General features: G+C 42.6%; 1 long non-coding RNA gene across 1 annotated transcript in view; it reads left to right on the forward strand.

Annotated features, from left to right (window-relative positions):
- Positions 1-26,876, forward strand: part of LOC143836282 (uncharacterized) — a 49,700-nt gene extending 22,824 nt beyond the window's left edge. Inside the window, exons 3-4 of the long non-coding RNA XR_013230564.1 lie at positions 23,256-23,375; positions 24,740-26,876. This is a non-coding gene — a long non-coding RNA (uncharacterized LOC143836282). The remainder of the gene's footprint in view (positions 1-23,255; positions 23,376-24,739) is intronic.
- The last annotated feature ends 316 nt before the right edge of the window (positions 26,877-27,192 follow it).

The raw sequence follows: 27,192 nt of genomic DNA on the forward strand, positions 1-27,192 counted from the left end.
GGAGTTGTGAACACTGAATTTATGATGTAAACCGCCCTGAGCCACAAGGGAGGGCACTATAAAAATGTAGTAGTAGTAGTAAGTATAGAATCAGGGCTAAAGAAAGTATAGTATATGTCATGAGGATTCTGGCAGGAATGTGCTGGACAAACTACATCATATCATTGCTACTGCTAGAGTTGCTAACTCTGGGTTGGGAAATACCTGTAGACTTTGGGGGTGGAGCTGGGAGTGAGTAGGATTTGGAGTGGGGAGGGACCTGAGTGGAGTATGATGCTACAGAATCCACCTTCCAAAGCAGCCATTTTCTCCAGAGGGCCTGATTTCTTTAGTCTATAGATGAGCTATAATTACAGGGGACCCCCAGGCCCCACCTAGCTGCTACAGTCATATAGGTTGCCTTGGCCACTGGAGTGTTGAGAATGCCTTAAATGGCTAATAATTGGATTTCAGTTTATATTTGTATGCAGTACAGTATTACATAGTTGTCTTTGCTGGAAGCCACTTCAGGATCTATTTAGGTGGAAATGTGACTTAATCTTGCCCTGTATAAATGAAAGTGGTAGAATCGTTCAAATTGATAGAAACTAATTCTCAGGCTACAAGGGACTGTCAATTCAGTGCAGCCTGGTGACCACTGGAGGTCATAGAATTCAGGATGTTCAGAGGTGTGTGTGTTCTGGTGTATGTATTTATTCATATACACAAAGCTAAATAAGTTGATGCTTCCAATAATCATGTGGTTAGTGCCACAACTATGTGGTTAGTGCCACAACAATAGGAAAGTGACCACTTTCCTGTTGTCCACCACCTTGAGTTCCATGTGATAGAAATACAATAGACCAATCTTCCTAAACTGTTCATACACCTTCAGTGTATTATTGTCACTATAATTCCAATTGAAGGGAACACATGCCTTGAGCTTTCGGTGAAGCACAGCATGCTGGCTCCCCCGCTAAGAATATTTCACCTGTTCAAAAACAATAACAACAGCTGTTACCATTTATTTTGTTTGGGCAATGACAATGAGTCACAGCCTGTCAGTGCTCTGCAGTGGAGACATTCTGGTCTCCAGGTGGATTGTGTATTACCCTGATGCAGTGTGGGGAATATGGACCATCAAAGGCAGCATTCATCCATATGCATAGAATAGCCAGCTTCAGGTGGTAGCTGGAGATCTCCCACTATTATAACTGACCTTCAGGTGGTATAGATCAATCCACCTGGAGAAAATGACCATTGTGGAAGATTGACTCTATGGCATTATATTTAAATGAAGTCTCTCCTCTCCCCAAATCCTGCCCTCCTCAGGCTCCACTCCCAAAATATCCAAGTATTCCCAACCTGGAACTGACAACCTTACATTTTGAGAGGTTGTTCATGACCCTTTGCTATTGTCCAAATCCTTGCCTGTGTCTTCAGCATCACACAGCAATCAATTTTACCCTTACTGCTCTGATTAACAGTGATTTTCACAAGATCTTTGGATTATCCCCATATTAGCCATTGCTTTGAATCTTCAACGTAAACTTTGCTAGCCTATTTGCTAGCCTATTTGCTAGCCTACTAATATCCTCAACCAGGGTGAAGATCGATGCAATAATGCCACCTTAGTGGGAGGCAGCTGGAGGTAGCTTTTCATGTTCCTTGACCTCAAGTCAACACCATTTGCTGCCTATCTGACTAACTAGTGAAGCAGAAAATGCACATCATACTGCAGAGTTAAGGGGCACGGTTTGAAAAATACACCAGGTCCCAGCAGAGCATATAAAATTAGCCTTTACTACATGGGTGACGGTGAGGTTTACCAATGGGCTGTATATGCTTATGTGCTGCTGTAATTTTTTTTGTATGACAGAACACATTCAAATGACACATTTCCATGCATGCAGAAGAAAAAATATACATATATAATATTTTTGCGATATAAAAACAGAGCCTCTCTCTTGTGATGCCACTGGACTATGTAATTATCTGGAACAGAGACAAATTTGTGATACTCAGCTGTGTTATGAATGGAACACCACCCCCAGTGTTATTTTGTGATTTTGAATTTTAAAGAGAGATCCCATATGTACATTGTCAGCCTTATGTCTCCAAAAGATAACACACATATAAAAATAAATTCAACCATATTAACTAATGGAGACCCTCTCTCAACAGACCTTGAAATTCTGAAAAATCTGCAAAGAAATCAGCATAGATCTGATCTGAACTTTGAAAAGAATACAGAGGAAATAGGTATAATCATAACCAAGACCCCCTGCCTCAGTAGCAGAGTATCTCTATTTTGCATGCTGAAGTTTACCCGTTTGAGAACTAATAAGAGGTGGGATCTTTCTTTTCCTGAGACTAAATCAAATTGTTTCCAATAATCACAGAAAATTCTGAGTTAGATTGACCAGCAATCTGACTTAGTCTGTCAACTTCATATATTCATAAGTGCAGTAATGTCTTTCTTAAACATACCTTTGTGCCAATGAAATTTGTAAACTACAACTACAAAGTAAACTACCCCCCCCCCACGGGCCTCAGTAAAAGGCGTTGAGTGGTCCCCAGCGTTGAGTGGTCCCCGGTGATAAAACGGTTGGGGACTACTGATGTAGGGAGTCTGAGGATGAGTGCTTGCACACGAATGCTCACATCCTTTTTTGGTCTTAAAGGTGCTACTGGACTATGATTTTAGTCTGAATAATTTGAGGGAAGTAGCAGTAACAATTGCCTGTGTGGTTTGTTAAGCATTCTGGGACATAGTCAAAAGACCCTTGACACATCCATGGGTCTAGCAACTTTATCCTGAGAATGACAACTCTGCTTAACCTCTATTTTCACCATCAAGAAGGGGTGAGAGATCATCTGTGCATTGAGAGCCTTCTCACTTTTTTTTTCTCAGCAATAAAAAGCACTAAATACTTTCTCAGGCATACCTATGTTTTAATAAAGCATAGCAAACATGTACAAACTCACACAGACATATATTGAATTTGTTCTGGTATCTGTGAGAAGCAGCTGTTGGATTATATTAAATAGTTCATCCCCTAAATGGATTCATTGACTATTTGCCACCTTGTGAGACTTGAAAGAGAGCTTTTTGGTTGACAGCCTAGTCATTTACTCAGTATGATAGAGTCAGTAAATGAAGTAAGAACAGAATAAACCCAGTTATAGATTATGAATGGCTGCATTCGTGTATGAGGTGGTAATCCTAAAACATGCAAGAATTTGTAAGCACCAAGGACGCAATTTGTTCTGGAAGAATTCTAAATTTGTGATGTATTCACAAGATAACTTGTTTTTGTTATCAATGAGTTTATGGAATAAATGCAGTGGGGGTGATACACAAACATACACAATAATTATTAGTCTGAGCTTTAAGAATGACTCAAGTTAAAGTAACATTTTAATCATTTAAAAAAAATTAATTTCACCAAATACATGAAATACATCTAAGCTAAAAGACCTATTTTTCTAGATTGCATATTTACATTGCAACTGTCTTGCTAATATTCAGCACCATGGACAGTTCACAATATCAAAATGGTAAGAGTAGCACAGAAAACAGTTTGCAAATTCCAATTAATTTCCCAACAGAAATTTAAACCATGAGGATCCCTCAAAGATCTGTCACTACAATGTATGGTAACAAGGTACCAACCTGGCAACTACTTAGCACATTTCCAACAGCATGTTCCTATGTGATGATAAATAGCCACAAGAGACTTCATAAATGGTTTGTAAATGGATGCTTAAAAGCTTTCTGTCTTTTTTTAAGCATGTGGGACAATAACTTTTAAGTACCCAAAAGGACCCTCTGAAGGATTCTTTGGATTTTAATTTGACACAATAATAGCTGGTATCCATAGAGTTGGGTTTTATTTACACTTTGATGACGCATACCTTCTAGTTCGATGTTACTGTTAACATTTAAGAAACTAAAACAGCTAACTACACATGTCCCAGATTTTTAATGAAGTGTCATTGTTCATGGCAAAATTTGGATGGAGAAATTGGAGTTCGGTCATTAAGGGCCCAACTCAGTTCTTGCCTCAATGAATGATTGGAGTCCAGAAACAGAAAACAGAGGGCCCAGGGGTAAAACTGACACCCGGGCTATTCCTATGCCTTCCTTCTCAATAACCATACAGGAAGAGTTAAGTGGCTTTATCTTTATTCAATGCCTTGGTCCTTCAGGGACACTTGACCGTGATTGCATCATTTTCAATGTCAGCCTTGATAACACACTGGTTGTGTTTCTTTCTGACTCTCTTCCCCACCCCAGCGGCACACAGAACTCCCCAGGTAGCCTGAACTGTTAATTCAAACTGACTGACTTACCACATTAGTCTATGCTGCTTCTTTGTGCATCCTGCTGTAGAGCATTAACGCAACAAATTAACATTCTAATTGCCTTTTAACTATTTATCTATGTGGGGGAAAACACTACAGGCGAGAAAGTGCCAGAAGTGGGGGAGGGGGACCCACACTGCAGTGGCCAGACTGTATCTTTTTCAATTTATAAGTGAGCCATTGGCTAATAGTCATTCGCAAGACCCCAATGTTGGATCACACTTGGATGCTGAATACTTAAGTCACAGTTTGGTGGGCACTCTTACTGTGATGAAAGAATTAAGGAAATAGATTGATCTCTCAGACTAGAATCAATGAGAGCCAGTGGGACACAATAGTCAGAGATATTGACTTAGGTCTGAGAGATCCAGGTTCAAATCCCAGCTCTGCCTCAGAAGTTTACTGGCTGACCTTAGCCAGTCACACATTCTCAGCTTAACCCACCTTACAGGGGTGTTGTCAGAATAAAATGGAGTCCTTTTGGGTCCCCACTGAGAGTATTTATTATTTATATTTATATAGTTATTCTATTTATATCCCGCTGCTCCCAGCAAGCTGTCACACACAGGTAAAACCCCAGATAAAAATATAAAACATTAATTACCCCATTAACACTTCCTCAAAAGTCCCAAGGTGGCAAAGTCCCAAGGTGGCAGCAAAATTCTGTAATCATTAGCTGCCTTCTGGTGTCCAAGGAGTCCCTGTGTGTTGGCTCACCACACACAGCAATGGTTGGCTGGTTGAGACTCTACAAGTATCTTGTTCTTCTCCATCCACTTCTGCCGGGGGGGGGGGGGGGGGAGGTGTCAGATCTTCCTGCTCTGGCCTCAACTGTAGACATGGTGGAAGAGCTCTATCTTACAGGCCCTGCAGAATGATATAGTGTAAATAAAGTTAATTTCTCTTCCTTGGAGTGACCTATATTCCTCTCTTGCCTGAGTCACACTGATTTAAGCATGTGGACCTGAGAAAATCATTATGTCAAGAAAGGTCATACTTTGCTTGTCTTCAGAATTAAATACAGTCTTGACATTCAGGTTTCATAGTGTTGTTACCCAAATTGCTGGACACGTGTCCTAAAACGTGTCTTTGAGCTTGTGGGGAATATTAGCTCAAATGCTGCGAGAGGGGGGTAACTTAGCGTTATCGGATCGTTACCTTTGTATACGAGGGTTATTCCACCTGTAGGAACTCAAGGCAAACACAGATTTAAATGGTAAAATGTTAATATAAGCTTTTATTGAAAGGAAAATAACAGAAGTACACACAAATAGCTAACACACATACAAGCAGACATATAGAGAAGGGGGAGGAAGAGTGGAAGGCTTGATAGTTACCTGTCCAAGGAGTGGTGGGTCAGAGGAAGGAGCACGAACCAGCGTGGGAGGTCCCGGGTTGGAAGACACTCAGAGTGGCTGTGTGAAGCCACAGTTTTTATAGGATTTTGGGAAGGGGGCTATGTGACAAGGCTCAGGTAAGCATGTGCTGGAAGTTTCCAGGGTCCCCAGAGATTAGGACAATACCTGGCCAAGTGGGGGGGGGTGATGGCCGTAAATGGATTTGGATAAAGGTATTAATGGCTCTGAGGAAGAGAGCCATCAGGTCTAGCTGGCAGGATGTGGGGGAAATATCCCCTGGCAGAGGGGCCAAGTGTGAAAAATGTTGCAAGACAAAGGATTTTCCTAGGAGCCCTTAGGCAAACAGGAAGAAGCCAGTCCACTCACTTAGAAATACAATGGGGGGGGGGTCGAGAGTAGGGCATGGAGGCACCTGGATTTCCAAACCTGAGGCAGAGAGCAAGATTTCTAAGATGGAGTCTGGCCTGGCTTGGCTGACCCTAGCAGTGTCATGGCTTTAGCTTAAGCCTAGACTATTGTGGGGTGCCATTGGTTATAGAAGACAGTGTGCCAAGGCATAAGGCAGGGATCCTGCCATGCGTAACATTCCCCCCCTTCTGTAGTGAATTATATGTCCAATTTATTCACTACAGACCAATATACTGTGTTAGTGGCGGCAAAGATTGAAATTCAGACTAGAAATTCAGAGAGAAAAGTGGGGCCATCTTCTGCCACTACAAAAACTACAAAAACTTAAGCCAAATTAAAAACAAAACACATTTAGGAGGGGTTTAGGTGACTTAAGGAAAGCTGTGAAGTTGCCGTTCCTCTTTACCACAACCACTCAATACTAAATGTAACACACATGAACTATGAACTAGCTAAGTGTGAGGTCTCCACCATATGAATAAAGCAATGAACCAATGCAAACTAATACGTTGAGCACGACAATCTAGCAAACAATAGACAAAAAGCAAATGCAGTGAAAACCAAATTCTATGCAGGCAGGAAACTGTGGGCAGTACCTGAGCAATATTTTAGAATGCGAGCACTAGGCAATCCTAAAAATGCTGGCAATGAATATCAAGCAATTACTATGAAGCAGGCAGAAAGTGGTAGAAACTAAAAAGTTAGACAATGAACTAAGCAATGGCTTCTAATAAGCAATGCAATAAGAACAAGATAAAGCTAAGCAATTTAGCAAAACTTATATACATAAACTAGCAAACTATTTAAAACTGATGATACAGGCACAATGCAATAGACAGTGAGTTGAAATACAGGGCACAATACAATTTAGAATACAGACAATACAGTTTGAAAAACTTCCTCCCCCCCTTGTCCCATTGGTAAAGGTGGGAGTGAAGCTGGAGATTCCTTGAATAGTTGAACATGAGGATTGATGAGGATGAGCAACTGGTTCAGCAGTTGAAGATGTTGATATATATATGCATATATATAAAAGACATTGCTGGGTGATGTTTGCAAACACATAGAATGGTAAAGGGGGTTCCTCCATGGGGGTAAAAATCAACTTGCCACTGGCTCCAGCCACTGGTTGTGGCAACAAGCAAATAGCTGGAGATGTGTGCAGGTCCGAGTTAGCTTGCAAGTTGATCTTCTTCCCCCCCCTTGTGACTGAAATGGCAGGGGAAGAGGCAGTGAAGGCACTAATCCAGGGTGTCAGAGCGTACGCAGGATCAGAGGTAACATACAGAAGAAGAAGCAGGCCGCCTGGGCAGTGAGGCTTCATAGAGCAGGAGCTGGGGTAAACAGCAAGCATCAGAAGTTCACCAGCAGGTGGGCTGGGGCAGAAAGTGCAGAACAGCAGGTCACAGGACACATCCATAGCAAACGCAGGCAGAGGGTTGCTGTCATCTTTGACCAGGTCAGGTCTGGAGGTTGGCGAGCAGGAACAGCATGCAGGCAGGACCATCAGGAATTGGTTGTGATGCACAAGCCTGGAGCCTCCTTAGGGCAGACTTGGCAGACGTGGGTTGCAAGAATATTTGAGCGACCCAGAGCGTCAACAGCACAGTGGAGCTGAAGAGCTCAAGGGGGAGACACCCAATTGAGAAAAGGACAAAGATTGACAAAAGTTCAATGGAGAAGTGTGTGCAGCTGCAAAGAGTGAAGCTGCAAAGTCTGTTGAGGCTGGGCTCAAGTAGGCACACAGCCTGATGGATATACAGATTAGGAAAAATACTCAAAAATTTAGAGCTTTGAAGACAATGAACTCAAAATGAAAGATTGGAGCAGAGGGGTGCCCCCATAAGTGACTGTCAAAAAGATCTACTGTGGTGGGTGCCCACCATGAACTTACAGAGACTGAAAATAGAATTTAAGAGGAGCTAGATGCCATCTCCAGGGAGGGAGATGGAAATTAGAGTGCAATCATAAGACAAGGGAAGGAGGTTGCCAAACTCCTGGTGAGTTTGGGAATTTGAGAGAAAACTGATAGATTACTATGGGTGACTAAAGCAAGATGCTTTGTAGAAATACACAAGAAGAGAGAAAGTCCTTCAAGTTCTGTAAGAAGACTAGGAGGCTAGGTCTACTGGCCTTCTGCACTGTTGTGTAAAAAGAAGCATTCAGAAAAAGAATCAAAAAGCCAAAGTTAAAGGTTCCTGCAAACACGTTGCAAATGGTCTATGAATGAATAGATTAGCAGCTCAAATACACACACATATATATGAGGGGAAAAAAGGAGAATTGCTAGATAGAATCTGGTCAATTGCTTCCTAGTTAATAAGCACAAAAAGAAATAGATGCTCTGATATGCAATAGGTTAAAAGCATACTACAGATTTTTCTCTATAAGGAACATAAGATAAATCAAAACACAAAAAGAAAGCTTCAAAAACAAAACTTTGATTGTGATCTATAAAAATCTTGCTATAAAGAGCACAAGAGAGGACCCCTAATTAAAAGAGGACTCAAAAACATGGCAAAAGAATTTGCAAAATATTGTGGATTGACATAAACAATCTAAAAAGTTAGAGCACATAAGCACATTTCTAAAAGCAAAGGTTTCTTATAAAAATGAATAAAACAAATAACCTTAAAGAAAATTTAAAGGTTGAGGTATAGAAACTTGTTTTTCAGATTGAGATCTGCCTGCTGGTAGGCCAGGCTGATTAGATGTCAATTGCTTCTTTTAAAAGTTACATTGGAGTACTGCTGAGAATATGAGTGGGAAAGAATGAATGAGAGGAACATGAAGATGAAGTCAGAGTCCCATTACACAATAGTGTGTCAAAAGAAATGTGTTTTTAAGGAGGAAAGACTGTTCCTCTGTACATACACAGAGTGCCTTTTCATAGGAGTCAGGCTGAGTGGAAGCCTGAGTACCCAAATGAAAGGTCTGTATGAAGCTGTTTCAAAACATATTCAAAACAAAAACAAAATTGCAAAAACAGATTTTTCTTACGAAAAAAGGGGAAAAAGTGTTAACTGCCAATTAAAATTTAAACTAGGAAGTAAAAATGTCAGAGGGAAAAGCTATGGAGGGAATGCTTTTTCTCAAAGAGAAAATATTTCAAATATTAAAAGCAGCCAAAATTGTCTTAAAATAAAAACTAAAACTAAACATATTTTAGAACAGAACTATTTTACTGTACTCTCCCCCCCCTTAGATTCTCTCTGAGGTAGGGGTCAGTCTTTAAAGAAACAAAACCTCTTCCCTTGGGAAGAAAGAATACTTTCAGTCCTTTGTTATGTGGATTAATTGCCTGGATGGGGGAGAGCAAGGCATGAGTCATGGGGCTGAGTGCCTAGGAAGGCAGTTAGATAAAGAGAGTCTGTTTTAAGATTGCAAAATAGTGGCTGTTTCAGTGTGACTGCAACTATAGCTGGAGGCTCTACTAATTGCAGCCAAATTTAAAATTTGGAGGTTTAAAAGTAAAAATGGAAGCACACATGTTGAACCATTATTGTGAACTTGGATTTTGGAACTCTGTACAGGTTCAGAGGCAAGATTTACTTCCTGACTCTGTGATGGGGGAACTGAGAATATTTCCTCTTCTTTAAAGACAAGAGGTGAAGCTGGGTTACTGGATCTGCTGTATTTTCTTTTCAATTTATTATCTGTGTGGCTTTGGAAATCCAGTACATTTTGCAAATGGGTTTTTACTTTAAAAAGTTCACCCTGGAATTCCTTGTTTTTCTCATTAAGATCCTTAATTTCTAAATCTTGTTTCTGGGTAAGAGTTTTAAATTTCTCTATTTCCTTCTGCCAGTCCTTAGGGGATTGAGAAGAAATTTCTATGGGGCTAGTTTTCTGTAGCTCACATCTAAGTATGTCTCTGTTCCTTTTCTCTCTAATGGCCTTTACAAAACCACACATGAGTACAGATGTGGGTTGGTCATGATACTGGGACATGTCTGCTCCAGCATTTCTAAGTTCCTGCCACAGAAAAATCCGGACACTAATTTTATTCTGCTGCTGAGGGGCAGAATTTCTATTCTGAAAGTATTTAGGTTTGAGAGTATTTGGGGGAAAATTATTTGAAGGGAAACCATTTAGTGGCTTACTCCTTTCTCCTGGCTTTTGTTTGCTCCAGCCATAAGGTGGCTGCAGGGAGCGATTGTCTCTATTCCTATTAGAATTGGGGTGATTCTGATTAAAACAGTTCTCCCTCTTGATCCTGTACTGAGAGTGGAGACCACTGTCTGCCTGAATGTTTAAATTTTTGGAGTCCTGGTTAGTGGGAAATTCAAGAGAACCTGATTCTCTAAGCTGGCCTGCAATGGGGAGCTGTTTCTGGATTTCCTGCCTCTCAGTTCTATCTGCAAGGGTTGTAACTAGAACTCGGTGGAAGGGAGCTGAATTTTCCCCTTGGGGTTCTATGAACATTTTGGGGGTTATTTCTTCTGGCAGAGGCTCAGAAGGTAGAAGGGGAAGAGTCTCTGTATGAATTGTGGCAACTAGAGCCCTTTGGAGCTCTAACTGCTTTTCAAGTTGCTGCATTTTTCTATGGCATGCCTCATGGCTTACTTGAGCATGCTTGGCCACATTGTTCTCCACTAGGAACTGTGCAGCTCCCTTGATCTTAACTAGCTCTGCTTCTAGCTTGAGAATGCGAGCCTCTGCTACCTCAGCTCTTTGCCTTGTGGCTTGGAGCTGACTTTCTAGTTCCTGGATGGTCTGAAGCTGATGAGCCTTCTCCACCCGTGCACTCAAGCGCTCAGTTCTCATGTCCTCCATCTCATCGGAGAGGTGGATGATATGAGCCTCACGCTGTTCCAGGAGATCAGCTAACTGGGCCTCCCGTTGTTCGAGACGGTCAGTCAGCTGAGCTACCTGCTCCTTCACTAGGGCATCCTTCTCCTCTAGGGCATGTTGCAGCTCAGCAATCTGGGCTACACTGTCCTGAAGGGCAACAAACATACCCCAAGTGGCATAACAGTCCTTACTGCCACCCCCGAGCTTCCTGGTGTTACACCATTCTTGGAAAGCCTCGGTAAGGGTTTCCAGGGGGTTGGAGCTTTTAAAAGCTCCCGGGCGCCAGGGGTTCCGGCCGCCCTTCTTGGTCACCCAGAGTGTCAATCTGTCTGCCGGTTCCTTACGGGCAATCAGGCTAGTCAGATTGAATCTGGATGCCATTTCTTCCTATTAATTTCCAAGATCTTAAAGGGGACGGGGCTTGGTTTTCTGGCTTCTTGTCGCTGGGCAAGCAAGCACAGAGGGGATGAGTTTAGGGGCAGCCGCTGCTCGTCTCTTAAACAGCAGGGGAGAGAGGGAAAAGGATCCCGTGGAGTTTAACCTCTTACGGGTGTGGCTAGTTTGTTTTTGGCTGAGAATGGCCGGGGCTCTTCTCAGTTCAGGGGAAAAACTACCAAAAACCAAGCAGATGGCTGATTTTTCCAATCAAGGTTGCCGGAGCGCACTTGATCCTCGGGAAAACCACCGAAAACCTGAAGGTATTTTTAAGGAAGAAATCACTGGGGGATTTTCTTGCAGCTTCTATATCCTTCAAAGCAGCAAGGGGAAAGGGGGGAAGGGCTCCCGTCAAGGCACGTCCTTACGGGGTTTGGCTAGTTTTCTTATTTTATACCGAGATGGCCGGGGCTCTCTCGATTCAGGGACAAAACTACCAAGAAAACCTGAGGGTACCGGCTAATTTATTCGGTTAGGATCGCCCTGGCTTTCCTGAACACAGGGAAAATTACCAAAACCTGGATCATCTGAGCTTCGCAAAGCCCGCTTGAGTTCTCGTGCCACTCCCGACACTTGAAACTCCAACTCCTGCGGCCGCAGGGCAATTTTGTGCTACAGAGAGCGACTCTGCTTGCACAGATTTTAGCAGTAGGGGGATTTTCCTGGTCCTTCCTACAGCTAAGAGGAATTTTGTCTAACGCCTTCCTACGCTTGGCTAATCCCTAGTTGTTGGGTGCGTGTCGTCCACCCGCCCGTCTAAAAGCCTAAGAAAACCTTGCCTCGGTGTTCCTAGCCTTAAAGAAAACTGTTGTTGGGTGCGTGTCGTCCACCCGCCCGTCTAAGCCTAAGAAAACCTTGCCTCGGTGTTCCTAGCCTTAAAGGAAACTAATCTCCAGCAGGAGCAAAACAATAGCAAAAGGGTAGAAAAGAGAGAGAGAGGCCAACCCCTTTAGAAAGCACACTTCCAAGAGCACATTCACACACTTATGCCAAGAGTTCAAACGGGCTTTTCCCCTTACGTCCGGGTTACTGGAGAGTGCCGTGCGTCCACTTTACTCCCGAGTAAGCCTGGGGCAACTGCCCGCGAGATCCACCATAATCTGTTACCCAAATTGCTGGACACGTGTCCTAAAACGTGTCTTTGAGCTTGTGGGGAATATTAGCTCAAATGCTGCGAGAGGGGGGTAACTTAGCGTTATCGGATCGTTACCTTTGTATACGAGGGTTATTCCACCTGTAGGAACTCAAGGCAAACACAGATTTAAATGGTAAAATGTTAATATAAGCTTTTATTGAAAGGAAAATAACAGAAGTACACACAAATAGCTAACACACATACAAGCAGACATATAGAGAAGGGGGAGGAAGAGTGGAAGGCTTGATAGTTACCTGTCCAAGGAGTGGTGGGTCAGAGGAAGGAGCACGAACCAGCGTGGGAGGTCCCGGGTTGGAAGACACTCAGAGTGGCTGTGTGAAGCCACAGTTTTTATAGGATTTTGGGAAGGGGGCTATGTGACAAGGCTCAGGTAAGCATGTGCTGGAAGTTTCCAGGGTCCCCAGAGATTAGGACAATACCTGGCCAAGTGGGGGGGGGGTGATGGCCGTAAATGGATTTGGATAAAGGTATTAATGGCTCTGAGGAAGAGAGCCATCAGGTCTAGCTGGCAGGATGTGGGGGAAATATCCCCTGGCAGAGGGGCCAAGTGTGAAAAATGTTGCAAGACAAAGGATTTTCCTAGGAGCCCTTAGGCAAACAGGAAGAAGCCAGTCCACTCACTTAGAAATACAATGGGGGGGGGGTCGAGAGTAGGGCATGGAGGCACCTGGATTTCCAAACCTGAGGCAGAGAGCAAGATTTCTAAGATGGAGTCTGGCCTGGCTTGGCTGACCCTAGCAGTGTCATGGCTTTAGCTTAAGCCTAGACTATTGTGGGGTGCCATTGGTTATAGAAGACAGTGTGCCAAGGCATAAGGCAGGGATCCTGCCATGCGTAACAGTGTAGGGATGGATTTCTTGGGCTTAAATGACCTGATGGGGAGTTGACAGGCTTCCTTTTGGCCCCATTTTCTTGGGGGGTTTAGTCATGGGATCTGAGAAGAAGTGTTGGGGTTGTACCACTGAGGGTCACTCTAGGGCAGGCTTTTTCAACCAGGGTTTCATGTAACTCTGTGGTTTCTTGATGGCTCTGGAAAGATTTCCCAAATGGGGTAGCAGCTAGTTTTTATATATTTTTAAAAATAGTAAATATTTACCAGGTGATATGACCATATGTTGTTGTTGTTGTTAGGTGCGAAGTCATGTCCGACCCATTGCGACCCCATGGACAATGATCCTCCAGGCCTTCCTGTCCTCTACCATTTCCCAGAGTCCATTTAAGTTTGCACCTACTGCTTCAGTGACTCCATCCAGCCACCTCATTCTCTGTCGTCCCCTTCTTCTTTTGTTCTCAATCGCTCCCAGCATTAGGCTCTTCTCCAGGGAGTCCTTCCTTCTCATGAGGTGGCCAAAGTATTTGAGTTTCATCTTCAGGATCTGTCCTTCTAAGGAGCAGTCAGGGCTGATCTCCTCTAGGACTGACCGGTTTGTTCGCCTTGCAGTCCAAGGGACTCGCAAGAGTCTTCTCCAGCACCAGAGTATGACCATATATATCACCTGGTAAATATTTACTATCTTTCTCCTCAGGTATGCTAAGGGAGGAAAATAAGCCAAAAAGAGAAGAAAAAAGATAAATATAAGGGTTTTACTAAACATAAGGAATTTATTTGTGGTTCTTTGTATGTACAATGAGAACAATGTCAGTCTATCTCACAGGGATGCTATGAAACCTAAAACATAAAAATATGCTTGTGCCAGTACTGGCCTTCAGGGCATTTTGTTGGGTATCCATCTTGAAGGAAACAATTAATTGACATTAGGCCTACACGGGGCTTTATTGCAAATTCAAACAAAATGACCAATATAAATGATTCAATAAAGAATTTTAATTTGTTCATCTAAAATCATGATGGCAAAGAGGACCAATTCACTTCAGCCTTGTAAAGAGAAGATTAATCAAGAAGGAAAACCTCATTTATCAATATAAACAAACATTGCAGCTGCTATCCACTTCTCCGTAGAACCATTCCAGGAACAGCCTATTTCCTCATTCACAATAAACCAAAGTGCTGGGAACAGAATTTTCAGACACACACATCCAATGCAGGTCAGAACCATTCTGCATGCCATGTAGCGCGGCTGGCATTTATGCACTGGGAACTTCACTGCCCACCTCCTGTGCAGGAGCACAGATCGGGGGCGGATGAGGTGCACTGGACCAAATGCTCCCCCATGAGGGTACAGGAAGAGGTGGGGCAATCTGCCATGACTAAAATTCCAGCCTGCAGCCCAGCATGAAACCTCCAGTGCGTAAACGGTCTTAGAGAGCCAGTACTGTGTAGTGGCTAATAGCTGTGGACACTAATCTGGAGAGCCAGGTTTGATTCTTCACTACTCCTCCATGTGCAGCCTGCTAGGTAACTTTGGGCCATTCACAGATCTTTCTCAGAACTCTCTCAGCCCTAGCTACCTCACAAGGTACCTGTTGTGAAGAGAGGAAGGGAAGGAGTTTGTAAGCTGCCTTGAGACTCCTCAGGCTAAAGAAAAACAGGGTATAAAAAACAACTCTTCTTCTTAATTTCCAAGGAAGGTCTGCCATGACCCAACTTTGAAGTCCCCTTGAAATCACAGGAAAATATGGCTATGCGAAAAAACTTCTGGAGGCTAACATGATGGTATCCTAAAGCTATTTTTGTTTCCCAAGATCTATTAAATTTTGTAGCATTTAGAATTGTAGCATTTAGTATTTGTGGGCTTTATGTGTATTCCCAGTCAGGGTAATTCAAGCATGCAGAGAAGTGGATTTTCTTACGCTTTCAACGGATGCTTCTAACTAAAGGGGTTTCTAATCCACATTAACAGGGGCAAGTGCAGAAGCCAGAAAGCAGAATCCACTCTGCTTAATCAACACACAGTCCAAGACTAGGGCCGCCTATCTATAGTGCAAGGCTAATGCAGGAATTAAAAGACTCCAAATCCTTTCCCCCACCCCTATCCCCAAATCAACATTTAGTCTACATGCAGCAGCCACTCGGTCCCCACGGTATCTAATATTCCCTTAGGCCTCTTTGTGTTTCCCTCCCTCCACAGGCACATGCTGTCTGATGAATAGAGAGGTATTTTGTAGTCATTAAATTTTCACTTTAGTTTTAAACAGACACGCTGCCATTTGAAATGCTCCCTGGCGAGAGAGGAGATGGGTAGCTCTGCAGATTCAAGGAGGAGGAGGAGGGAGGGGAGGGGGACTCTATACGAGATGAAGGTAGGCAATTAAACACAATGATTTTAAAGTGCTGTGTAGAAGGGGTGTCTGCTTATTGAAAGCCCACCACTGTCACTCTGCAAAGGGGAAGGGAGGGTAGGAAGCATAGCTAATGACCTCAATTACAGCCTGCGTCCTCCCAAGGCAGTTCTTGGCACCTCTGTTTGTTTGGCTCTCTCCAAGCACAGAGGCCAAGACTGCCTCCTTGGCATATGTCACCCAGACAGCAGCAAAGTCAACAGACCGGGCTGGAGTGCAGACAAATATCAAGTCCTCCTTTCTCCAAAAGTGGAGGGTCCCCAAACATGCTTGGGGCTCTGGTCATCTAAATGGCAACCTTAAGGCTTCCTGCTGTTTCACTTCCATAGCCAGAGGCCAGCCACATACAGCTGAGCCTCTGGGAGTGCAGCATGGCACTCTTGAGACCCACATGTAATATAAACCCAGGCTTACAAGGAAAGCTTGAAAATACATGTTTGAAAAACAATGTGATATAATGGTTAGGAGTTGGTCTGCTATCTGGGAGGATAGGGTTCAAATCTCCACTCTGCCATAGAAGCTAACTGAACTCACTTGCAGCCAATCCCTTGCTCTTGGTCTATTTTTATTTTTACCTTATTTCTTTAAATTTGTAAACTGCCCTCTCTGCTGAAGCAGACTCAGGGCTAACCTGCCTCACTAGGTGGTTGTGAAGATGAAACAGAGGAGGAGAGAATGAATTTGTAAGCCACTTTAGGTCAGCCTTGGAAAACAAAGCAGAGTATAAATTTTAAAAAAGTATTCTGGATCTGCTTTTGCAGTGGGCAGGGGTGGAATGTAGAGCCATGAATAAGGCTGCCAACCCAAAGAGCTGTCCTTATGCCAGGGACAAGACCCATTATGTCTTACTCTGCTTTTCAGTAGATTTGACCCCGCAACCACAGGAGGCAGAACAGGCCATGAAAACCCACCTGAGCCCAGTAGCTTGGTTTTCCTCCCACTTTGAGTTCTACAGGCTAAACTTCCTTCTGCCAGAAGTACAACTCAAATGCCTGGCATGTGAGCAACTCTAAACCGGCAGCTGTTCTACATTCACCCAGACAGAAGGGCTTGAAATACACAGGACTGTGTACATTAGAGCATTGGAAATCCCAGCTTCCAAAACACAACAGACTTGGCCATTAGCCTACCAGAGTTCATTAAGTCAGGGCAGAAGAGTGGGACAGCATAAAGAATTGACAGCTTCTGGATAAGTTCCAGGGAAAGCAGAGGGACTCTATTACTCTTACTCTTGCAAGATAACAGTGTCTTCTCCTGCCATTGTACTTAACAGGTTCCCTCCACAAGGCAAAGCAGAGAAAGGTAAGGCCCCTTGATGAGGGCAGATCTACTCCAGCAACTGGCAGCAGATTCTGCACCAGAAGAAGGTTAGGCCGAATGGGGATACTGGGGGGATTCACTGTGCAAATACTTACTGTGAAACACTGAGTTCATTTAAGAGTCTGCTATTTGTGTATTGTCCCTGATTCCCCTCCCTAATTAAATTACTGATTTATTCAAGATGAGGGTTATATGTCAGTCATATCCCAGAGGGTGCAGAGGGTGGGAGATGTTAGATCAATTCTCCCAGACTATTAGTAGAGGCATGGTACTGAAGAACCACAAACTGGCTGAATCTAGTTTGAAATAAATGAGGAAATTACAGTTCAATCCTACACTGGCTTATCCCTTCTAATTTCATTCACTTTAATGTATTTTCAAGGGTGCAACTTTGCTTAGGATTGCATGGGTAGGGTTAGACATTATCACATTCCAGCTGGGATTTCTATCTTTTTGCACCCAAACAATAATGTGGAATGCTAAATTGCTTTAAATTCCCACCAGTCACACTGTAATTGTTCGCACAGACTAACAGTTTCTCCCTTGTATTACTCAATGCAATGCAAAGTGTAGCCTTGACTCCAAAACGGAAAGAATCATGTTCAGTAACAATCAGCAAATAATCCGAAGTTCCTCTAAGACCCACAGAACACCATTGTATGAAACACTGGGTTGAATCCAGGCTTTTGAATCCAGGGAGCAGTATTATTTATTTATTTATCTATCTTATGGCATGTGTAGTGTAGGCAGGAGATCCGAAGTTTGTCTGGCAGCCAGGCAAGGGGCATTTGGAGGTGGTTTGCCACTGCCTGCCTCTGGGTCATGACCCCTGATGTTTCTTGGAGAAGCTCCATCCAAATCCTTGGAGGTCTCCCACCCAAATACTAGCCAGGGTCAGCCCTGCTTAGCTTCCGAGGTATGCCTGGGCTTTCCAGGTAGCAAATAAACAGGGATAGCACTAAATCACATCCTCACAGATTGATCTGTGAGAAAAGGAGGTTGAGAGGGGACATGATAGCCCTCTTTAAGTATTTGAAAAGTTGTCATTTGGAGGAGGGCAGGATGCTGTTTCCATTGGCTGCCAGAAGTACAAGAAGAGAGGAAAGGACACACAGTGATGGGTTTAAACTACAAGTACAACGATATAGGCTAGATATCAGGAAAAAATTTTTCACAGTCAGAGTAGTTCAGCAGTGGGATAAGCTGCCTAAGGAGGTGGTGAGCTCCCCCTCACTGGCAGTCTTCAAGCAAAGGTTGGATGCACACTTTTCTTGGATGCTTTAGGATGCTTAGGGCTGATCCTGCATTGAGCAGGGGGTTGGACTAGATGGCCTGTATGGCCCCTTCCAACTCTATGATTCTATGATTCTATCTTTTGGAATCAGGGTGGTAATGTTACTCCACTAATGTGCTGTGCAAATAAAGACACCCTCCCCCCAGGCTGACCTTGTATGGAGCCTAGCAGCTCAAATTCAGACATCCCAGCCTCAGGCAAGTTGCGGGGTTGGGGGGCTTCTTCTTTGCCAAGAAAATACACTGTGTGACCTCACCTCTGTCTGATTTCACACATGACTGGCTGGTGACAGGAAAACAAATGGAGGAGAGGGCCAAGAGAAACCCCAAGGAATAGACTGCAGCTGAGCCCTTCCTGTCTGTTTCAGGTGCAAAACTGTGATGATGCAAAGGAGGAAAAGGTAGAACATCTAGGACAGCTGATGGGAGGGAGGGGCTGGGAGTGCAAACATCTCTGGACTCAGTTTGCATTGGGATCCCAAAAAGACCGCTTCATTTTGCTTTCATACAATGTGATGCTTATCACCTCAGCTTCAGCCCTAGTTCAAAGTCTCTTTAGGAGCCTCCAACCTATTATGTTAACCTTTCACTAGACATTTTAAGTCCAGGACAGGATTGGAATGAGTAATTAAGGGTTCTGTGACATAACAGCTCTTTCAAGCTCCACTTCTATTTAATTTATTCAGGAATGATCTGGAACTAGGGGAGAGTAATGTAGCGGCCAAGTTTAAAGATGACACAAAATTATTCACAACGGCAAAACCCAAAGCCGACTGTGAAACGCTCCAAGAGGATCTCCAAAAATCGGGCGAGCTGGCAACAATGTAGCAAATGAAGGTCAATGTTGGTAAGTGTACAGTGATGCACTTTGGAACAACAAAATCCCAGCTTCATGTACAGGCTCATGGGGCCCAAACCTACGGAGACTAAGAGTGAAAAGGATCTTGGGGTCACGGTGGACAGCTCAGTTAAAATGCCAATTCAGTGTGCTGCAGTGGTGGGAAAAAAGCAAACTCTTTGTTGGGATTATTAGGAAAGGGACTGAACATAAAACCGCTGATACTATAATTCCCCTGTATATTTCCATGGTGCAGTCTCATTTGGAATATTGTGTATGGTTTTAATCACTGTATCTCAAAAATGACAGTGATAAGCTAGAAAAAGTACAGCAGAGAACAACCAAGGTGGTTAAGGGGAAGAGCTTCTTCCCTATGACAAACACATGAAGAGTCTGGGAATTTTCTGTTTAGAAAGGAGACAACTGGAACTTGAGAACATCTAATGAAGTTGATGGGCAAAAGATTCAGAATGGACAAAAGGAAATACTTCTTTACACTGAGAGTGATTCATTGCCAAAGGGTGTAATGTCAGCCACAGGAATATACAGCTTTAAAGGGGGATTAGAGAGATTAATGGAGGATAGTTCTACTAGTGGCTACTAGTCATGAGAGGAACCTCTACATTCAGAGGCAGCCAACCTCTGAATTCTAGTGCCAAGAGGGAATGTCAGGGAACTTCTCAGCCTCTTTGTCCTGTTTTTGGCACTCCAGAGGGATTGGTGGCCACTGCGTGACCAGTATGCTGTACTAGATGGGCTATTGGTCTTATCCAGCAAGGCTCTTCCCATGTTCTGATTTACATAGCAAATCTGTGCAAGGATTTGAAAGAAACTTTCATTATTTCCCCACACTAATGGCAAATATCCTGTCTTTCCTTGTCTGACGAAAAGTGCTTACACTCGAAAGCTCACGCCTTGAATAAATCTTTGTTGGTCTTAAAGGTGCCACTGGACTCTGATTTTGTTTTATTGTGCTGCTTCAGCCCAACACAGCTACCCACTTGAATCCAAGGGAAGTATCATTTAACCATTTGGTTTTCAAGAGTCCGTAGTTCAGGTGTGACTTTCACTCCTTTGCTCTTTCTTAGACTAGGTTATCTGCATATCTAAGCAGCTGGCTAACTCTTCTGCTGGGAGATGTCACCTTCCCTGTCTACTTAGCCAGGGGAGAAAGGCACTTAACAAACTCAGAGCATGGGTAAAATACAGACCCATTTAGAATGAATTTTGATGAGAATTCTGGGGTGCAGGACATGTTTATGGCAAAGATCATGGAGTTACACTAATCTTTAGAAAATTAAAATGCATATGCTGTCACAGTATGGATTGGAACCATGCAGGAATGGAGAGAGGACTATCCTCATATCCCAACTTGCTTTTCTTAAATGAAATTATAAAGTGCCTATAACCACACTAGCAGTCCTATTTTGATTGACAAACCAAAGAGTGATTGAAGAGCTAGCTCCCCAATCCCCTGCCTGCAGTGACCTGGTCCAAACTTTAGCTGTGTGCCTGCACAATTTATATTTTCTAGAGATTCGGGATCTTTGTCACACAAGCCAGCATCATCATCCATGCACAATAGGTACAATGGAACAAGTAAAGCAATGTCAAGTAAACGCTATGAACTTAATCCTTGGTTTTCCTCCACTTGCTAGATTGAACCTGATTATATTAAATGTAGTCACTTATAACTTTGTTGCTTGCCCACCAAAACAGTCACTGTAAACTGGTGACTTAAATAAATCCTCCCACCCCCAATGAAAACAACTCCAGGATCTCTGCATAATGTTTATGCTGGCACTCTCTTTTCTCTGTAAATTTCAACGACTGGTCAATACGGACTTAAGCACTTGTGTGTGCTCTTTCTAGAACACTGCCCAAATTCCTCTGCAGTGTTTAGTGGTTCCATCAGTAGCAAAATCAAGGTAGAAATGATTGACTGAAGGTGATTTGAGAAACTGGGCAAAATAATACTCTCCTGCGGAGGCCGAGGTCCTTTTGACTGGGGAGGAAAATCCTTCCCTACCTTGATTGCAAGGTTCTGTTGCTGCTAGACCTAAAAGTAAACCAAGAAAACTAGAATTTTTTTAAAAAAATACGTTTTAAAGCCAGCTATGGTTATAGTTGTTAGAAGCATTGGCCTCTAATCTGGAGAACTGGGATCGATCCCCGACTCCTGCACATGAAGCCTGCTGGGTGACCTTGGGCCAGTCACAGTTCTCTCAGAATTCTCTCTCAGACTCACCTACCACACATGGTGGCTGTTTGGAGGAAAGAAAGTGAAGGTGATTGTAAGCCACTTTGAGACTCCTTATGGTAGAGAAAAGCAGAGTATGAAAAACAAATCTTCCTCCTCCTTTAAAACAGCCATGAATATAGCCAAAGACATTGTTTGTATACGTCAGTCTTGAATTATACCTAAAAGCCTTATGGTAACATGGATACAGCCATTGTTAATGTTTCTCAAAGGGCTGACAGATCCTGCATTGATTAACTATTGATACTGAACTAACTCTGCCAGTAAAAGATAAGCCCAAATCAGTATTTCTGCAGGCTCCTGATAACAGCAATTCCCAAAGCAAGGAACTGGGCCTGCTGGGAAGTGGAATGGCAAGATTCCCATCTCTGCTTATGAAAATGTGAATGCAAAGCAACATCTAAGGTGAACCAGATACAAACCAGATATTATACCTTTAATAGCCAGTTTTCCCCACTGAACAATCTCTATCTTCCAGTTCCTTATCCCAGTAAACCATTCTCTCTGTTTGGGGGAAACTTTGGAAAGGTCTTTTATTTGTGCATGTACACATACAACAGGGTCCTTTAGCTTCTTCTAACATAAGCTTACCAACCTGGAAAAAATGTCCTGTCTATTTAATAGAGGCTTAAAGCATGGAAAATATGGAGCTGAAGATGTTCATGGCATGGAGATAACAGAACATCGCCTGGCAAATACCAACCATTAAGCATCTATTAAAGGGACATGGCATCTTTCTCCAGGTGAATCCAAATAGCAAGTGTTGCTGAATGTTTGAGCATTAGTTATTGTAGTACCACCAGATATATCCTCTAGTTGATCATCATGGCTTCTGTGCAGTAGGGAACAGTTGCTGTAGGGGGTGTAGGTGAGAGCTGGTGTTTGATTGAGAGACCAGGCCTGAAAAAACATCTTTTTGATCAAGAAGATTATGGGAAAGTAGTATGTTCAGAATCTCAGAACAGCCTTGGAAAGGAACACAGGAGCTACAGTATAATTTGGCCTCTAGTAGGTCAGAAACAGTTGAACTCCTATCAGCAGATACGTGTTGGGGTCCAGGAAAGGCAACATAAAAAGAATTATTGTTATTATTCATTATTTAAATTTATATTCCACCACCCACAACAAGCCATCTTGTGATGGATCACAATATTAAAAACCCCACATAAAACACTAAAACCCCATATATTACAACAATGGCGGTAAAAATCCAGATCCCTCTTCCCAATAGCATGACTGCACCTCAGTGTGCCAGGGAATTCCGTATGCCAGAGCAACCAATATGATGGCCTATGGAAAGGTTGCAGTATCTTCTAGGGGAGCCCTACAGTCTTCCATAACCCAGCCTCAACCATAGACCTAGCGGGAAGAGCTGCATCTTGCAGGCCCTGCAAAACAATGGTAATTCTTGCAGGGCCTGCAGCTTTTCTAGGAGCTCATTCCATCAGGTAGGGGCCAGGTCCAAAAAAGCCCTAGCCCTGGTCGATGCAAGGCGAACTTCCCGGGGGCCGGGCATGACCAACATGTTGATACCTGCAAAGCACAAAGCTCTGCGGGGGGCATAGGGCCACAAGTGGTCCCTCAGATATGTGGATCCCAGAATGACAACAATATCAAGCCAAGGGCAGAAATAAATATACAGTGCAAGAATGGAACACATTGGTTGAGGGCCAACGTATGTATGAGAAACGTGTAATGCCTATTTTTCTAATTTCCGTTATGATTAAAAACAGAATGTATTAATGCAGAATTGATATAATTTTGGAGGATGTGTGAGCTATGAGATAATTGTTTTTCTTTTTCAAGAATGTCTATGCCATTGAGTGGGACAAATTTGATCGAGACAATCCTATCAATATGGGAGCCTGAATTAATTACCATCTTCTTGAAGGGATCTCCTTGCTTGTGATCCTTCTTACTTGGAGGGTAAGAGACATTTAATGCATTCATGTGACTGTTCTCCTGTAATTATCTGTGTTGAATTAATGGATGGTATTATCATATTCTTCTCACCTATTCAGTGTTAAGGATTTAAACAGTGATTTTTAATAAATGGAGGCAACAATGCTCTAATCTTATTGACCTGCATATTTCAGCTGACCAAACACATCTGGCTAGGAGATGAATGATCTGATATAGGAAAGGTAACTAGATATCTGGGGTTCTTCAGGAGCATGCCTTTACTTGAATCAGGCCTGACAACAGTAATTCAGAATAAAATAATCTGTTCCAGGCAATTCCCTATCAAACCTGTGATGATCCACCACCACCCTACACACACACACACTTTGCCTGAGAGTACCCAAGAAGAACTTTTTTTCTCCTGATTAGAAGTTGCTGGTCTTAATCTCTACACCACACTAGCTCTCAAGAAGGTGTAGGGAAGATACCTGTTTGAACTGAGACTTTCTTATTTGTTCCCTTCTTTCCTGTCATAAAAGGAAATCTTAGGTATCCAAAGGTTGAGCTGCAAAAATAATGTTTTTAAATTTTCAAATATTTATTGCAAAAGGAAACTAATTCAACATATTTAAAACATAGTTGTCATAATTTTTAAAATCATATTTCTAATTACACATGGAATAGACCAATAAAGAATGGACCAAATGTGTTTGACCCCCCGGGGTCTTCCTCAGTGGTCAAATTATAATGAGGAATGCACTCAGGTATAAAATTGCTGGGTGGCAAAGAAAAATCTGTTAGGTGCTGTTCCAACTAGGCTTTCTAATGTAAAGGTACCTGATTTGGAGCCCACCTTCTAAAATAAGCACTTCCAGAGGCCCCCACTCTATGCTTTTGCCCAGCTCTCAATCACCAGTGCATTCCCACGTGTGTCAGAAAAACCTTTGTCATTTGGTTCATGAGTGGATGAATAGCCAGATGCTTTACATCATAGTCTGAGATCCTTAAAAGAATTTTTTTACTATCATACAACTCTGCTTTCTCCATGGCCTACTCTAGAGCTTAGTTCCCACATGTGCTTCCCTGCACTTTTATACTTCCATAGCAAGGCACATGTCCTCAGCTTCATAACCCTAACTCATGATCTATCTTGCTTCTCTGGGCAGATAGGCAGAAGGTCATTTGTATCTTCCCCATTTGTCTCCATAAGGAGAAACCATCTCTTCTGAGCCTAAAAACCAAGGAGTTTGTTTGTTTATTTATTTATTTGTTTATTTGTTTGTTTGTTTGTTTGTTTGTTTATTTGTTTATTTATTTATTTATTTATTTATTTATTTATTTATTTATTTATTTATTTATTTATTTATTTATTTATTTATTGTTCCCAGGAACGTCTTTGGGGCCAGTGTCTCCTGTGTGTGAGGTCAAGGTATCCTGCATCTTGATCCTCATAAATCAGCGCAAGATGAGATCCACAAGTGAACTGCCTCACCCAGGAACACTGATTCACCCCTCCACAGACTTTGAAATCATTGCTTCCATTTAAGGAAATTTCTTTTAAAATGCAGAAACATTTCTGCTTTAAAAATGTTACTGATGAAAACTGATTCTGTGCTCCATCATCCAAAGTGGTCATGGTCCAAACAGAATCCATGCCATCTATCCCACTGCCCACCCATGCTTCTCCCCATTGCTCCGTGAGGGGGGGGGGTCTTGCTCATACACCCCTTGCCCTCACTTTTTGTGTCAAAGCACTTAGCGTTGTCACCTTTTAAGTGGGTATTTCTGCACATCAGGCAGAAATTCAATACAAGCATCTTTCCCCTTCACTGAATCACTTTGTAGGAAAAAGCATAATCTCTTCAGAATGTCCATTTTAAAAAAATGACTATCCTAAAAGCACTGCAGGTTCATCTGAGTCAAGCAGGCCCTCAGCAGGGGAGCTTAAGAGCCATTTTGTACGATACCTTTGAAGCTCCTTATCAAGTTACCTGGTAAGGCAAAAGTAGGACTATAATACTGTTGTGTGTCTCAGAGGTCCAGCCGGTGGCCATTTCCAAAGGTACAGGATGGAAGCCGTGTTCAGTGTTAGTTCAGTTTAATCAGTTGCAAATTCTATCAGGCTCTGTGTACGGAAAACACCCTACACAGTTTGAGCTTTTGAAAATTCAATTCATTACCCAGGAATAATGAATTATCGGCAAATTACCACCAAAGGGGTTCCATAGCAGCCCACAAGATCAGAATGGAATCAGAAGCAGAAAAGACTGAAAACCTCACTATGCAACAAATAGAAATCTTATTCAGATGCTCCCTGGCTTTCAGGAAGTCACTTGGGAATAATTTCTCATATTTCCTTTTTAGTGTATTCTACAGAAACTTTCTCTTCTAATCAGAGAAAGAAAAACATCAACTTCTTAATCTCTTAAAATATTAATATGCCATAATATTAATAATTTCTTAAAATTTTAATATTAATATGCAAATCATGCTGACTGTTTAACAAAAAGAAAAATCCTTCCTCTGTTTTAATAATCCTCCAGGAACCAAATTAGACTTGAGGTGAGTCCAGGTTTAAATCTCATAATCTGTGTGCTTTCAAGATTGACGCACATGGTTAATTCAGATAGGACAGATGAAACTGCAGCCCCCCAGGCTAATAATAATAATACTAATAATATCAGGAGAAAAAAATGGGATGACTGAATACAGGATATGGAGGGTTGTTCTGACAAATGATTGTGTTCAACAGATATATATTGTAGGAGCTGAGACCGATTTGTGTGAAAGGCATTCTCACAAAAGCCAATCAATCATCAGACCCAAAGAATAGGAGGTTTTCTGAATCAAAGAAGCCTGTCCATTTGAGGAGGAGGAGGAGGTGGGCCACTTGTTTCTGACCCAGCAATTGTAAACAATCCATCAAAGGCAACAAGCAAGCAGAATGGAATGGAACATAGAGAAATAATTTTGAATACTGTCTGGGAGAGGACAATCTTAACTTGATTACTTAATTTTGAAATTTATTCTACCAGGGCAGAGGTGCGCTGCAAATAATGTGAAATTAAATGGTGATTTTCATTTTGTCATCCTGCCGCTTAGCATGTGTGATCCTGCAAAATTTAATGGTGATTCACATGTCTGAAAGGCATGTATGTGTGCATAATGTCATCAAGTCACAGTTGACTTATGGTGACTTGAGCAAGGGGCTTTCAAAGCAAGTGAAAAGCACTGGTTTTGCCATTGCCTTCCTCTGCAGGTCTGAAATATACCATGCCCTATATACAAGATCTGCCCTGGATTATTGTTCTGTCCTTGCCAGGGAACTTTCTGCCAGTATTTCAATTTTAGTGTACTTAGCAGCTGGGTATCCATACATATCTTCCCATGTTTCTATAAGGGAGATGAATACTAAAAAGTACATGTATTAATTTTATTTTAAACATATCTGGGCTGTTTTTCCACCCCGGTAAGGTTCCCTAGAGGGCAAACATTAAAACATTTCAAAATACAAATATATATAACTAGTAATCAAGCCCGCTGCAGGGGAATGCAGCGGGCGCTAGGTCCTACCTAAGTTGTCGGCGGCGGCAGCGGCAGGCTGGTCTGCGGCAGGCTGGTCGGCGGCTGCGAGCTGGAGAGCCTAGATTTGAATCTCCACTCTGCCATGGAAGCTTGCATTCTGATCTTGGGTCACTCGCACTCTCAACCTCACCTACCTCACAGGGTTGTTGTGAGGATAAAACAGAGGAGGAGAATGTAAGCCATTTTGGGTGCCCCATGGGAGAGGCAGGGTACAAATGAAATGCCATTAAATTTAAGCAGAAGAAAGAAAAAAATG

This window comes from Paroedura picta, chromosome 4 (assembly GCF_049243985.1).
Source record: "Paroedura picta isolate Pp20150507F chromosome 4, Ppicta_v3.0, whole genome shotgun sequence".
In the NCBI taxonomy this organism is placed as follows: domain Eukaryota; kingdom Metazoa; phylum Chordata; class Lepidosauria; order Squamata; family Gekkonidae; genus Paroedura; species Paroedura picta.